At 36.1% G+C, this 15,872-nt stretch overlaps 1 pseudogene; it reads left to right on the top strand.

Moving 5' to 3' along the window:
• Positions 1-15,445: 15,445 nt before the first annotated feature.
• Positions 15,446-15,568, top strand: LOC117283704 (annotated as a pseudogene).
• Positions 15,569-15,872: the final 304 nt, after the last annotated feature.

The raw sequence follows: 15,872 nt of genomic DNA, 5'->3' as shown, positions 1-15,872 counted from the left end.
TGAATGATAATATATATATCAGCCCCAAATCATCTTTTAGACTTCAGAAAAAAAGAGCAGCCTTGCTGCAATGCCTATATTCTATGCTTTCTATGCCTTCTTCTTCTTATCTGGTCAAACCTGAATCTCAGCGGGAGGCCTTTCTTACTGATCTTGTCTCATACTCAACATGCATCAGAAGCATCAGAATTTATGATCTGTGGCTTATTTTGCACACAGAAGAAAATTATATTTCTGAACAAATATATTTTCAAGGTTATTAATAAAGAAGTTGTTGCACAAGGATTACACTTATGGCAGGGTTTTGTCTGCAGTAAGGATGCTCCTTGTTCATGAGTTGGGTATCTCATGATGTCCACATACCTCCTTACAGCAAAATGCTGTTATGAAAACTATTAAGTCCAACTATAGGGACTCTGAATAAGCCTTCCAAAGAGAATTAATTTGTATACTTCACATACTTCAAAATTGGATCATAGATATACATGAAATATTTAGTCTAACATTTCTTTCACTGAGCATAAAGAGAAACAAATCACATCCTTTCTATATCTGTATCTATCTACATTAGTATCTTCTACATGCAGAAGTCACCATAATTGCAAATACATTAGAAATGCTTTGTATTTATGATATAGCTGCATGCTTTATTAAGCATAACAGCGCCTGACTTTAGTAAATCTGAACAAGTATGACTTTCTTTAAAAAGCCTTATTTTTCCCCCCTCACAAAGAAAAAAGGCCCAGAAACAAGGTTGATGATACTGTTTCCATGATGGGACATAATTAGGCCTAAATGTTTTCTGTTTTGTATTACGGTCCCACCACCATTAGTATTTGATCTTAACCCTTGCTTCGTGACAACAATGTTAAGCATCCACCATATTCTAGGAAGAGGAAGGGTAAAAGCACAGCATGAAAAGGAGTTTCATGTGTGTCAAGTGTCTGACCCTCTTTGTCTGGAAGGCAATTGCTTTAAAGATTCTAACCAGCATCTCCACTTACATTTCATTTTTTAGAATGGATTACATGGTCAACCCTAGCTGCAGGGGAAATTAAAATTTTATTCAATATTGATTCCTCCTAAACAAAACTGATAACAAAAGAATGGCAGGATGGATATAGCCTGGGCAATTCACAGTAGCTGCTATACACCATATGGTCCAGATATAGACGACGGACAGGTAGACACATGGGTGGGTCACAGCTTTCTGTGCCTATAGTTTCCTGACAATAAATGAGCTCAATGAAGGCAATAATTATGTCTTATTTACCCTTGTGCTGTCAACCTTAGACCAAAATCTTGGGGGCTTACTTAGGTCACATTTCTTGTCTGAAGGTGAAACATTGCATGTTCAGATGCCCGAACAAAGGGCAAACTAACATAATTTATTAGGGCTAGAGCAGCAATGGTAAACTTTTAGAGCTTTCAGTAATAACAAACAGCCAGCTGTGGCATACTGCCATAGGTTAACCACCAATGGGCTACAGAGTAACCATGGAAAAGACCCAAATCCATTTTCAGAATAGTTCAAACATATGGGTGAGAAATACTAGTACTCCAATATTACAAGTTGTAAAGTAAAATTTACAAACTGTAATGCCCTTGAGGGAATAAAAAATAACCAAAAGTTCAAGAGATCAGTGGAGGTACACCAACGGGGGAAACAATAGATGTATTCCACATCTAAAGATACTGAAATTCAAAAGTGCTTCACAACTTTGCTAGCCAAATGCATCTCATGCATGGTTAAACTTCATTAGTGACCAACAGTTTTATTATATGGCAAATTATATACCCAAACAAATGTTAGATCAAATGTTTAAAGAAGAGCTTTGAGCAGTCTCATCAGCCACATTTATCACAAATCATCTACAGAAATATTTACTTTTAGTTAATACAGAATCCTGTTGAACTCTCCACAAATAATCATCTGTAAATTACATATATATATAGGGTACTGCATTTAATCACTAGGGAACTATAGTACCCACTATAAAGAATTATTGGACATAAATCAATTAAACTTTGGAGGATATTTTCCAAATAACAAAATTGAAACTGTAGTTTTCTTTTTTTATTTTTCCTCATTGAGTTTATTGGTACATTTTAGGTATACAGGTATACATTTTAGGTATACATTCATTATTGGGATCTTGTACCTTTACATGCCAGGTCTTAGTTCTCATTTTTTCCCCTTGTCCCCGCCTTCTCTTCACCCCTTCTTCCCCTCCCAATTTACAAGCATTTTATTTCCATTTTTTCATTTTCTCCTATTTGTTTCCTTTCCCTTATTAACTCTCCCCTACAAAAGTGTAGTTTTCATCTGCATCTCTCATATGACCAGTGATTTTGAATAAATTTTCATATATTTATTTGTTGCTTTTACTTGTTTGTATGAGAAATGTATGTTCATTTCAGATGCCCATTATGGGTCAGATGGGTCTTTATCTTGGGGGGGGTCCTGATTTTTTTAGTTCTTTTTATATTATAGATAGTAGTCCTGTGAGGAACAGCTGGTAAAATTTTTTCCCTACATTGTAACTTGTCTCTAAAATGTACTAATAAACTTAACAGAAAAAAGAAAAATGGAGGCTCAACATTTTATTGAATACACAAGTAAATGATCTAATGACTTCATAATCTGTGAAGAGGCAAAATCAGTCAGCACTAACTCCAGAGAAATACATCCTATCCCCTAAGTACTTGCTTATTAACCACATTAGTGAGTAAATCATTGCTCTTTCCTATTTTTAACTATATGGTTGATCAGTAATAAACTTCACATGAGTACATGATCCCTGTTATAGTCTGTAGTTTTGTTTCATTTTTATCACTAGCTATAATCATCCTGTATTATTACTCTTTGAGGGTGACTTTGCTGGCTTTGGACTTGGCATTTTTTGTTGGACCAGTGGTTTGAAGGCAGATTATACAGTGTAATGATTCTGATCCCGAACTTTAAAAAGCTTGCTGTACCTTCATTCCATTTTTTGTACCAGTGATACTTTTAGAAAAACAAATAAGCCTACTTAAAATAGTTATTTAACAAATTTAAAGTAAGTGCCTCTTTTCTGTTTTTAATTGAAATTTTAATAAAATTCTGGCCACATTTAAAAATACTTCTATAAATAATGAAACTAGAAACCCATTAAAGAGCTAATAATACATTTAATAAGTTTTGTTTCCTATTGAAATCTGTGAGGCTTTTTACAGAACATTATTATTTGACAAGCAAGAAATTATGAGAAAATTATTTCAGAGAACAATCTGAAAGATTAATGAATATAATTCATTCTGCATTTTTCAGACTAAAAATACCAACGTCTTCTAAATATTCTATATTCTTGCAAAAGAGAGATTCCTTTAATATAAAAATACATTTTTCCATTAACTGCTTTGATTCAAACAATTTTTGAGGGAAACAATTGGCATTCTATGAAAGAAATTCAATACAATGCATTCTGCATAGTTATTTTACTACACTTTTAATGATAAGCAATTGTTCAGGCTCAGGATATATTACCCAGACTGTGGAAAATCAAGATATGCCATCCTAACATTCATCTTTTTGGCATATATATATATATATATATATATATATATATACACACACACACACATACATACACATACATACATATATACATACATATATATAAAATTGTTTTCAATCTACATTAATGAAAATATCTGTATTAGGAAGAGGGCTGCTTCAGATGAATTTTATCACACAGGAAAGCTTTTATCTGTCTATTCAGTCAAATTTCACTCTCCATATATTGCCTCCTCCTAGCTTTGCGTAACTCATGTTCCCACAACCCCTTACAAGTCCCAAGCTCCCATTCATTCTGTGGCTTTAGACGCTATACAGAACTTACATGGTACAAAAGCAGTATACATGAAGTAAAATCTATACTTTAAGTTTCGATGTAGGATTTTTTTTTTTCTGTGCTAGCCATTGGCTGATGATCATTTTTCACAATGCAGGAGAGCAGCAGGGAGCTGTAACTTCCAGTGAGATCAGGATAGTATATAACCACTGAGACCCTGCAGGACATCATGTTGCTAAACCAAGATGTTCCGAAGGTCATGCATATATTAAGTTCACTTACAATGTGTTTTCGTTCGTCCATGTTTACCGTACATAATGTTGACGCCCCTCATGTGTACTTGGGACACGTACACCATGTATCTTCATTCTTTTCTTCATCCCCTTCCCTTTCTCCATCTCTTGACCTCCTTCCCATTTGAGAAGATCTATCTCCCTACTTCCTATTATTTTGTAATTTTTCTCTTTATGTATGTCATGGGCCTTTGACCTAGGAAATTCTCAACTTAAAGATAGGTTTATTGGGAAAAAGCCACATAGTATGTTGAGACCCATCTATATAAGTTCCAACCATTCTATCTTTGAGTATCACATTTTGTGAGTCTCCCATGTGTACTTAATTAAATATGATTTTTCATCTACGTGTCTATCTTATGTTGACTTAATTTATAGTATAGCCAAAGATCCTAGAAAGCTGGAGAGACATTTTCCTTCCAAAATACAACATACTTAATAAGCACTGTTTTTTATTTTGAAATAAAACTGACACCCAATTGTGTCAGTTGTCCTAAATCTTCCAGTTAAAAAATGCACAGGTGAGATTTGAAATTAGATCTACCTGACAATAAATTAGTGCTTATTTAACTCTAATACATCATAATGTCAGAGAATGGATTAAATATAAAAGGATAATTAAATACTAAAATAATTTAGAACCTACAACAGTGTGTTCAATCTTTATCATGAAAATTTAGAGAAAAAATGAGTTAAGAGAAATATTCTGGGAACTTTTTTTTTTTTGGTACCAGGGATTGATCTCAGGTCCTTGCACTTGCAAGGCAGGCCACCGAACCACTGAGCTAAATCTCCGACCCCTCTGGGAACTTTTAATCTGTGTTCCAAAGTAAGGAAATGAGCACATCATAAATATTTGGGGGCTAGTATAAAATAAAAAAGACTACAGTCCAAGAAGTTTATGATGCTGGCCACTGAAGGGTCCATAATTGTCCACAGGTTGACAACTATGGACTCTCAGATATGTTAATAAGACATGATTAGAACAAATCTCATTTTTCAGATTTAACTTGGCCTTACTTTTGAATCTAGAATCAAGCAGCAGTATGAAACAAACATAATCCAAGATGTCTTGATTCATCATGGGGTCAGGTTAAATTTATAACTAGAAAAAAGAAGTGACATATACAAAACTGAAGTAAGGCAGAGACAGCACAACTACTTATAGCTTGTGCCTTATTTGTCTATGGTTTGAACAACTGGCTGCTTATGATTGGCATTGTGTGTGACTCAGATACTCATTACTGTAGCATTTTAAAGCCCTCTGTTATTTGAATAATGTCCCCCAAAAGACACATATTACAGGCTTATTGGACACTCTGAAGAGTAATGGAAGGTGGTAGAACTTTAGAAGGCAGAGCCTTCTAGGAGGAAACTAGGCCATTGCATGCATGGCCTTGGTAGCAATATCAGAGCAGTGGCCTCTTCCTTATCTCTTAAAAAAAAAACAAGATTAGGAAATTTTTTTGAAAGAAAGCTCCTGTCTAAAAGAGACAGAAGGGGGACCAGAAAGTCAGTTGCCTGCTCACCCAACTTCTCAAAGGTGTTTTGTGGGACAAAGCCATGAGGCAAGGCTGGTTCAAAGTGGGACAAAACTATAGTCAACTAATAAGATTACAAGTACAGTTGCTTAGGTAATATTTGATCCATTAAGAAATCAGAAGGGGGACAAAACTATGAGCAACCAGTAAGATTATGACAAGTATAGTTTCTTAGGTCATACTGATTAAATGGGGGAATCCAATAGGGAAACAAGTCACATAGCAAGTGTACAAGGAATGACCAAGGATTTTCAGTGGAAAGGGGTGGATCAGGGATATTTCTTGGAAGATCTTTGTCCCCAACCCAGGTGATTAATATCTAATTAGAATATCAATCACTGCCATTCATCTTTAGGGGAAGCACATGGATGTGGTAGCTTCTCTCCTTTTACAATGCTGGTCTTCAGGGAATGTGTCTTGATTATCCTCCATGTTGCCTCCTTGTGGGCCAGCCCTATCTAACTGCATACAAGATATCTACTTAACTTACCTGTCTGCAATATTACCCCCTCTAAAGAAGTACCCCTAACTGCTGTAAGAGAGAAAAGGACAAAGACTGTTCTGGCTATTACCAGCTGAAGAGGGTCGTAGTTGTGATGAGCAGTCAGAATTACTCTACAGAGGGTCTATCTAAAGGCTTTTGATAGGCACATTGTCATCTTGGTAGCTGTATAGCTTTGAGTCTGGATGAGACAAAGCCAAAGAAACAGTAAGAATACATGGGCTAAATTATAAGGTCAGCAGTATTGCTATGAATTTAACCAACAGGTGTTTCCACCCAGAGGAACTAGTAATAGCCTTCCACAAAAAGAAGGTCCAAGGGACTTCAGAATCTGACATGAAGTTGTATTGTAGTGTAGCAGTTATGAGCTGTTTACAAGATTGATTTGGTGGATCCTAGTAAAAGAGGTCTTAGCACATTTGTCATTCATTCCATTTATATGACCATGTGGAGTTTGGCAGCCTCTAGGCAAGAAAAAACAAACTTTTTAAGAAATTAAAGCATGTATAACCTAAGCATAAGCAATAAAATGGAAGGGCAGGTTGGGGAAAGAGTTACACTTAGAAACTGAAATAGTGATTGTAGCCTACTGGCTCTTAAGACTCCTGCATTCATAGAAGTTAGCTCATAAATTTTACCATAGTTTTTTTTTTTCCCTAAGGATCCATAGACATGATTAGTTACCAGTGTAGCTAAAAACCACCAGAAGGAGTCAGGCCCTTTTTATTTCTAGCTTTATTACTGTGCCATTATTTTATATGTCTTTTGCTTATTCTTTTCTGCTAATTGTTTAAGACCAAGTTAAAGTGATATCTGTGTCAATCAATATGAACCTCTTGGTATCTATCAAGGTCAGTTAAGTCTCATGCATTACTTTAGAACCATGCCAGTCTGTCCACTCCTTTGTCAAGGTCAGCCATCAGGATGGGTCACAGCCTTGCTTAACCATGTTGCTTTTAGTGAAAGCATGGGAGACTTTTCCCTCTTGGTAACCCTCCTTTGGCACATGGCACATTTGTCCTCTGGTGTCCAGCAATCTCTCTTCTCAGGAGTTTGGGTGACTTACCAAAGATGTAAGATCCTGTAGAAAAGGTTTCTGGATTCTTTGTTTACCTTGGTGAAGTAGTACTAAAATATTGTCTGTCCTCATAGCCCAGTTATCTTTCTAGTTTTGATACAGAGAACTTTTGAAAATAGTCTAAAAACCTACAAAATGTTAGGAAAATGTAAAATAACTTTTGCTGCCTACAACAACAGTTTGCCTTGTTTAGTTCAAAATTAACAGACACGAGAAATTAACCATGAAATGGGACATCTGGCCTAATCCCTAACCTTGAACACCCTCTTTCTGTGCACTAGATAAACAGATAAAGGAATCTTAAAGTAAACTCCCCAACTGCAAAGAACTGTTATATCTGGGTTAAAGTTAACTGTCTTGTTACTGTAATTTATACATAAGTAATATTAACTGAGGAAATGAAACATAACCACCTGAATGAGATAATAGCTATAAAACCTATAAAAAAGGGAGCTGCAACCCAATAGGAGGTTGATCACCGGCACTGCCTACTTGAGTGTGATTGATCCATTTCTGACAAAATAAACTTTTTATTTTACTTCCATTCAGCTTGTCTCTTTGTGCATGTCACTTGCCAATTCCTTCCCCAACAGTTTTGGTCTACACACTTTAGTTGCTGAACACCCAGAAGATCAGTGACATGAGTCATGTAGTAGGAGCAGTAAGTTTAACTATTATAATTTTGTCTGGACATTATGCACTTTTGAAATCGAAAGCATAGTTAGAGGGCTGCTATTTCTTACCAACCATGGTTGTTTTAGTAATTGATCTCACAGAATGTCAAAAGACAATTGTTATACATTATACAGAGAAATTTAATATATAGAACCACACATAGTATTTTACCATGACAATCACGATGACATTATCTTTGTAACACTTACATATCCATCCTAGTGCGGAATATTCTTTCAGTCAGACACCTCCATCTGACACAAGACATTAAATGATGTAAAGAAAACTCTATTTGTTATCCTTCAACAGGATGCCATTTAAACAGAATATACATATTGGCCTACAAATGTACCTTAGAAGTTCTTAATGTCTATCCTCTAATTTTAGTATGTGACACTGTTTTGACTGTTTGGCATCTGAACATCCCTAAGTGTGGTAACATGTATAACATACATATCACATAAGTTCTTGAAAAAAATATTATTTGACTGGTTATCTCATGGTGACTTGACAACATGTACCTCTTATCATAAGTAGCTGCAGTACAAAAGAATGGCAGATACCTGAGTCAAAAATAATTATCATAAATAATATCCTAGAAGATTTTAAATCCAGAAATCATGAATGTATGTACCATACCATGATATAACAATAAGTATCACAGTTATATAAAATTCTTTATCCCTTAGTTTTATACTGAGAGCATTTTTAATAAAACCTTATTGTTTTCTCACACAAATTTAACCATTTCACCATGAAAAATGTATACCATACCACTATAATGATATGTCTAGCATTGTATTTCCCATAAGTCTATGGAAATTATTGGGGTCCTCTTTGTGCACAAAGGCTGGAATAAATGTTTCTTTGTTTACCAAGGGGAGCCCTGTCCAGTAATTTTCCTAAGCCCAAGGGTCTTTAATTATCTTAACAAACTTTTAGATCTCCTATGAGAGCCCTATCATAAAAATTAACACTTTTTTTTTTTTGTACCTGGGATCAAACTCAGGGCCTTGAACAATTAACACATTTTGACCAACAAAACCTTTGTGAGTTACAATAAAAAGACAACAATATGTACTGTATTTGTAAAAACAGTTGACATTATTTGGATCATATAGCAATCTGGGGGAAGCATGTCTTTAGTGATATTTATCTATAAGCCAACCTGAGCTACAGGCAAACATATTTAAAAATTCCAAATGCAAAAAGAAAAATGTTGTTGCACTCAAAGAAAATAGCTGTATGTGTTGTAACAAATTGAACATATGGACACACACACACACACACACACACACATAAGACAACTTGTTGAATTTAGAGTGTATTTGCCAAGTTGAATTATAATAACACTTATATAATTTTCAGGGTTGTAACTATAACTAGGACTAGTCAAAACTTTGTAGGTCAATTGACAGCGATCTCTTGTAATAAGAATCAAAAGGAATAAAAATCTATACTTGCGAGAGCAAAGACCATTTAAAGATGGGCCCTGAACTGACAGCTTATCTGACTGAAATACCCAGATATACAAGCTTCTCATTGTTGCTTTGATAACCATAGTTGTTTGAGAGCCACATGTAACTGTTTCCTCTAAAGGGACAGACTTAAATGTAATTCTAACTCTCTTGGGGGTTGGGGAGAGGTTTGCAAGCAGAAGAGACAAGGTGACACTCTATGGAGCTAAGTATGAATTCCACGCAGTGATTCAAGGAGCCCTGCCGAGGCACCAACCTGCCGTGCTGCAGATGTCTACCTATGACTGTTTTTTTCCATTTTGAAAAGAAACAAAGGGAAAGAAGGTATCCCTGTCCATTCCTGTTGTCCTGTGCCCAGATCTAGGTGTCTCTTATCTTTTATCTTGTTCAGTGGTGGCAGACTAGAGGTGCAAGAAAGTGATCAGAGCAGGGGTGGGGGGAGTGTAGCTGTTCTTACCATTCTCAAATTTTGCCTGAGGGTTGAAATACAGATAAACCTGAACCAAAGCTTTTACATTTATTTTTTGAGAGTGCTTTTAAGGAAAGAACAAGAACTAGATATTATCCATCTCAGGTGTAGAGGGACAATTAAGATCAGGATATTTTCCAGGGTAGATGTGCAATCCTTAGCCAAATGTATCTCTAGAGACCAAGTCTATGATTGACTCCAATTGCATTGCTGAGCAGACAATTAAATCAAAGAACTTGAATGGCTGCTTTTTGCCTCTTGAAAGAGTGAGAGAGCATGTAAGTGTTTTAATTATATTGTTTGGAGCTTTTCTTTTTAATAAATTATTTTGAATCTATAGTATGCAATGTATGACTTAAATATCCTACAGAGTGTTTACCAGCTCCCCGATTTTGTATAAACATTCCCAAAGCCATGTTGTATGTATTTTTAATATACAAATTGAGACGGTGCCCTGTAGTCGGGCAGTTACTAGTGCTAATTGGAGCTTCTAGAACACAGTCTGGGAACCAGTTTCCCAGGTTAAAATATGGGCATCTGTCATTTGAGTTTTTCTATAAGCTGATACATGGTTCACACAATCTCACTATATCCTGCTATCTAAAGGCAACAAAAGCCTGTAATTTCTAGGAATATACTTAGCTGCTTTAGAGCCTAGAGTGGTGAAAAGGAAATACTTTAATTATTTCTTCCCCCATTATTTGGATTCCCTTAGATATAATAAGGCCTAAATATTTTATCTCAAGGCTGCAAAGTTGTGCCTTAGATTTAGAAACATTAGAGCCCATCTGTTAGAAAATTCCACAGAACACAGATCTATCAGCTATAAAGCGCTTCTGAAGAGGTACCTAACAGTGTACCATCTACATTTTGCAAGACTGTGACTCGGGAAAAATTATAGTATTTTCTTTTATCAAATCAGGACTCAGGGATGTCCTCATCTTTTTCCAGATAATTAGTTGACAATATAAAATAACTGAAGGGCTTATTTCTCATGTTTCTTACACCTTCAAGATTACATGCCTGAAAATGTCTTTTAATCTACTCTGTGATTGGTAGGCCAGTGGGAGTCTTGTGTAGGAACTTTTTGTGTTCCCCAGTAGGAAACAGTTATTACCCTGTCTGCCTGTCTGTACTTTTCAAATTCAAAACAATATATCTCTAAATGTAGTAGCAGCTTGTATAACTGTTTGTCTCTCATTAGAGATTAATGTTTGATTTAAGAGAAAACATCACAACTTTTTAATCTAGTCCGTAGGTCTAAGTAAGTCCTCTAAAGACCTCATTGTACTTATCAGTCCCTTATTTTCCCATCTACTTCCTACAAGGGATATTGTCTTTGAGAGACCTGAGCAACTTAGTTAAGGGTGGCTATAGTCTTATGGAGGTTTTAATTATGGCTGGCCTAGAAACTCCACCCTCAGCACCCAATGGTCAAGGCTTAAATTTGTCTTGGAAACTTTGTTCTCAGGTTCTAAAGGGTAAGGAGTAGTCTCAGGCTTAGAGGTACTGAATATCTTAAGCATGAGGTGCCTCATTTTTCTACGGCCCACATTTATGTTTGAACACAAGCAAGAATTTAAACTTCTTAATGTAAAGAAAGTCTCAACATAAGACAATTTTGACCTTTTTATCTCTTACAGTATAATTCTAATTGTGAGATAGCAACATAGTACTTTCCTCTGTGTACTTGGTGTTAGGAGGGAAGCACACCACATGCAGGTGTAGAGAAATACTAAATTGCTCCTTAACACATTCCAAAGGTCAGATATAGAGTTCCCAATCTGAAACAAGAGAGAAAGATTATGCCCCGTAAGCCCCTGCTTGATTTCTATTCCCCTAGGGCATCCCCTAAGGTTTATACCACCCCAGGGCAGGTAGCTACCATCTGGAGAGAGGTCCAGAAAATAAAACTAGACTGTACTATCTACCCTTTACCAGCACTGTGATCTTATCTTCCTCAGGGAACTCATATCCTTATTCCTCTAGGTACTCCTAAAGCACAAGTTTCAGTTAATTTAGCCACACCAATCATGTTCAAACCACAACTTTCTAGTTCCTTGAAAGAGAGAGGAAAATAGTAAACAGTCAAATTAGGACACTTTCCTGCAAGTGAGATCAACTCCAGAGATCATGGGCCAGAAATTCTGCCAAGTCCAGGGCAGAGAAAGCTCTGAGACATTTCTGTTGTCTATGTAGTCATTTAGGCAATTTGTATTAGTAGCAGGACAAAGCTACTCCTTTAGGGTCCATTTTATATTCACTAAGTGTTTGAAACTCATAGGTCTTCTTAGCAGCCATAATCCACATTAGTATAGGTAGTTTTATCAACTTCCTATGTGCATATAAGGGAAGAAAAAGGCTGAAAGCATTCTCCTTTATTCATGTTAGCATGTAGAAACACAAATGCAACTTACTGATTGCTATTTTTCCTAGTGTAAGTCAAAACATTTGTTGCAAGTTGCCTTAGTCTGACTTCTTGGAAGGAAGAGAGGTATGACTACAAGGGATTCTGAAATGAACTCCAACAACTTGGAGAAAAGTTTACAGGAAGTCCAAATAAAGCTCAAGCTGGTTAGACATCTAAACAATCACCACATATCATTCTGTAAGTCCACAGTCAAGGTTCCTAAGTCCACAACTTATTAGCAAAGGTATTTTTCTTCCCTACATACAAATAATGAAGACCATGCCTAGGGGGAGGTGGTTTGGGTAGGTTTTACTCTACCAAAGATTTAGGTTTTTTTTTACATTTGTCTAGAGGTCTATGCTGCCATTACAGAGATCAGTCCAAACCTGTAGTTCAACTCTTAATGGAAGCTTAAGAAAAAGGTTTTGATGGCATTGGCATCCTTTCAGATCACTCTGAGAAAGAGGATATCTGATGATCGCTGACAGTTTCCCTTTCACCTCACTGAGGAGCCCAGATAGGGATGAGATGTGGAGATTTTCTCTGATTACCTGGATGGACTGTCAGGAACTAGTTTCTTCTGAGGAACATTTTGGTATCTTCTAGAGTAGCCCTGGCCATGATCCCTCAGTTGTCACCTCAGTTTCCACTTGTTCTGTGCAATCACAGATCTGTCTCTAAAAGGAACCAAATTGCCTATCTGGTCAATATTCCTCCCACCATTGGCTTCAACGGGAGTGAGGATTCACCAGACGGCAACTGGAGAAACCTGTCCCCTGCTTTGAGAGTGGCAGCTGCCCTAAAGGCAATTAGTAACCACTGTTTGGCATTCTATAAGGGACAGATAAAAGCCTGGACTGTTTTTATCTGAGATGATTTTATAAGACCCATTTCATAATGTATTAAGCAACTAAGTCCAAATGCAACATATACAAAACAAGACTAAATGTAATTTTAACAAAAGATAATGCATCATGAGACAAGCAATTTGCAAAAGTTTTAAAACATTCAATTTAAAATTAAGACACTTTTGAAATAAAAGCTGAAACAAAGGCCAGAATTTATGAAGCAAAAACCCAGAATCTAGGAAACAAATGGCCAAAGCACATGAAAGAGAAAGAATCTATAAAAGAAGAACTAGAACTTACAAAATAGAAAGTTACAATCTATGAAGCAAAAATACCAAAGTGAGAACCTACTGAACAAAAGCAAACTCTGATCTCATGGTAATCTCAGTGGAAGACCTACGGAATGGTACAGGGGAAGAGATGTAACTCCCAAACCTGCTAGATATCCAAGATACGAGTTTGTGTTCTCCCTAAATAAAAGAATGATTTCTAGGAACAACGGGGTTGGAGAGTAGGAAAATTTACTGAGAGAAAGAAAGCTTTTAAGGGAGACAGATGGGGGAGCAGCAAGTGGGTTCCTGCTTCACACTCTTTTGCTTCCCACCTGCCATGAGATGAGTAGTTTTGTTTTACCATATGTTCACTATCATCCTGCTTTGCCTTGCCACAGGGCCAAAGGCGATTAGCCAACTGACCCTTCAAATGTCATCAAAGAAAAACCTTTCTTATAAGTTGATTATCTCAGGAATTTTGTTGCAGTGACAGAAAGCTGACCAAACAGCTTGTTCATACAAGTTACATTACTATTCCGCATGTAAAGAGAAATCTGCAAGTCAAATTTAAAATGATGATACAGAAATCTTTATATCAACTGAAAAGCTAATGCCATGTTATCATAGTGTAAGAAATATGATTCCCAGTGATACAAAGGACAGCCTTTTGTAATAGTGAACTACATAAAGAAATTATAACATTGCATAAATTGTAATGCAAAAAAGAGAAAGTAGGGCTGAGGCTTAGCTCAGTGATGTCAACACCTGCCTTGTAAGTGCAAGGACCCAAGTTCAATCCCCAGTACCAAAAAGAGAGAGAGAAAGTAGAAAAACTTAGAACTACTTTAAGGCTATTTGCAAAGCGAATCTTCTACTGTGATCATCAACCAAGTCAAGAAAAAGAACATCATCAGTGGTTCTGCCACTTGCCTCACAAGTTTAAGGACCTGAGTTCGATTGCCAGTACCAAAAATATTTTTTAAAAAGAAGAACATCACTAACTGGAAAGCCCCACTTTATGTCCCTTCCTAATCTTTAACTTTCCTCTCTTCTCAAAACTAACCACTAACCTAATTTCTAAACCACAGGTTATCATTTCCTGCCTTTTAAACTCCATGTAGATCAAATCAAATAGTATATAGTAGTGTATGGCTTCTTTCATTTGACATTATGTTGGTGATTGTGAATTCAGCAGTGTTGGTCATTTGTAATTACTTTCCTGTCCATCCCCAGGACTCCTGCCTCAGATAAGAGTATTCAGAAGAATTATGAAAGAGCCATTTCGAAGAATCTGTGGGAAAACCTGCAGAGAATTGGAGGAAGTAAATATATTGTACATTTACTATGCAAATTGTTAATCTAGGAGTGGGTGAGCACCAGAAAGTCATAGTAGTACTTTGACAGGCAACAGTAGTCATATCTTTGGAGACATTAACTCCATAACTGACACCTTAACAGTGATAGCTAAGTTCATCAAGTGACTCACAGCAAGAGACAGGAAAAAAGAGGTACCATAGGTCTATAAGGGGACTTACCCTTGGAGTACAGAGGACATAAAGGAAAAAGAGTTTCTTCAATATCATGCCAAACAAATACTACATGTATGTATGTAATTACATATAGTGTTTATCATAATATAAATATTTCATATACACACAGACAAAACCCATGTGCACATATACACATACCCATACAGACAAGTGGAACCACCTGAGAAATAGTTATGTATGCTTTAAGCATTGAGAGATCAGAATAAGGGTCTAGCAGTTTGAGACAATTAAGATAAATGTTTATTTTCTAAAAGTCTATTCTAAAAATTTATGCTTTCAAATTAGTATGTTAATGATGCAAAAAATCTGAATGTTCCTTAAACATAAATTGTACAAATTTTAATGTGTATGCTAGCATTTAAATAATTTTAAATGTTATCACCATGCTTGCTTATACCTCACTTATTTAAAACAAAGGCTTTAACGTTGAACAAAAGTATAAGAAAGTGAACAGATTTTTATCAGTTGTTTCAATACCTTTGATTTTGACATGGCTAGCTTTGCACAGTGGCAGTATCATAGCCAATGAGGTTTATCTGAGGCGCGATTATTGCTAATTGATTTTGACATTGCTGGAATTTATTTTCCACTTGCAAATATTTTAGGATTCTGACTAGGTCTTTCATATAAGAAGAAATATCAGGTAAAATGGATGTTTATCAGAAAAGGGTTTTTTATTTTGAAACCTTAGTCTACTTCCTTGTATCTTCCTAGGATAATAATAAAAAACATCATTAGTGAGAAAATTCAGAGAGAGACTATGTGTTAATAGTGAAAACATTCTGTTAGTTATTCATGGTAATTTGGTCTCACATCTCTCAAGTCTTTTTGTGGGGTAGGGTGGGGAGGTACCAGGGATCAAACTTGGTCCTTGCACTTGCAAGGCAGGTGGTGACACCACTAAGCTAAATACCCGGTCCTAA

This window comes from Fukomys damarensis, unplaced genomic scaffold, assembly GCF_012274545.1.
Source record: "Fukomys damarensis isolate Sample0158 unplaced genomic scaffold, DMR_v1.0_HiC HiC_scaffold_29, whole genome shotgun sequence".
Classification (NCBI taxonomy): domain Eukaryota; kingdom Metazoa; phylum Chordata; class Mammalia; order Rodentia; family Bathyergidae; genus Fukomys; species Fukomys damarensis.
The sequence above is the reverse complement of the archived record's forward strand: the minus strand, read 5'-3'. Positions and strand labels throughout refer to the sequence as shown.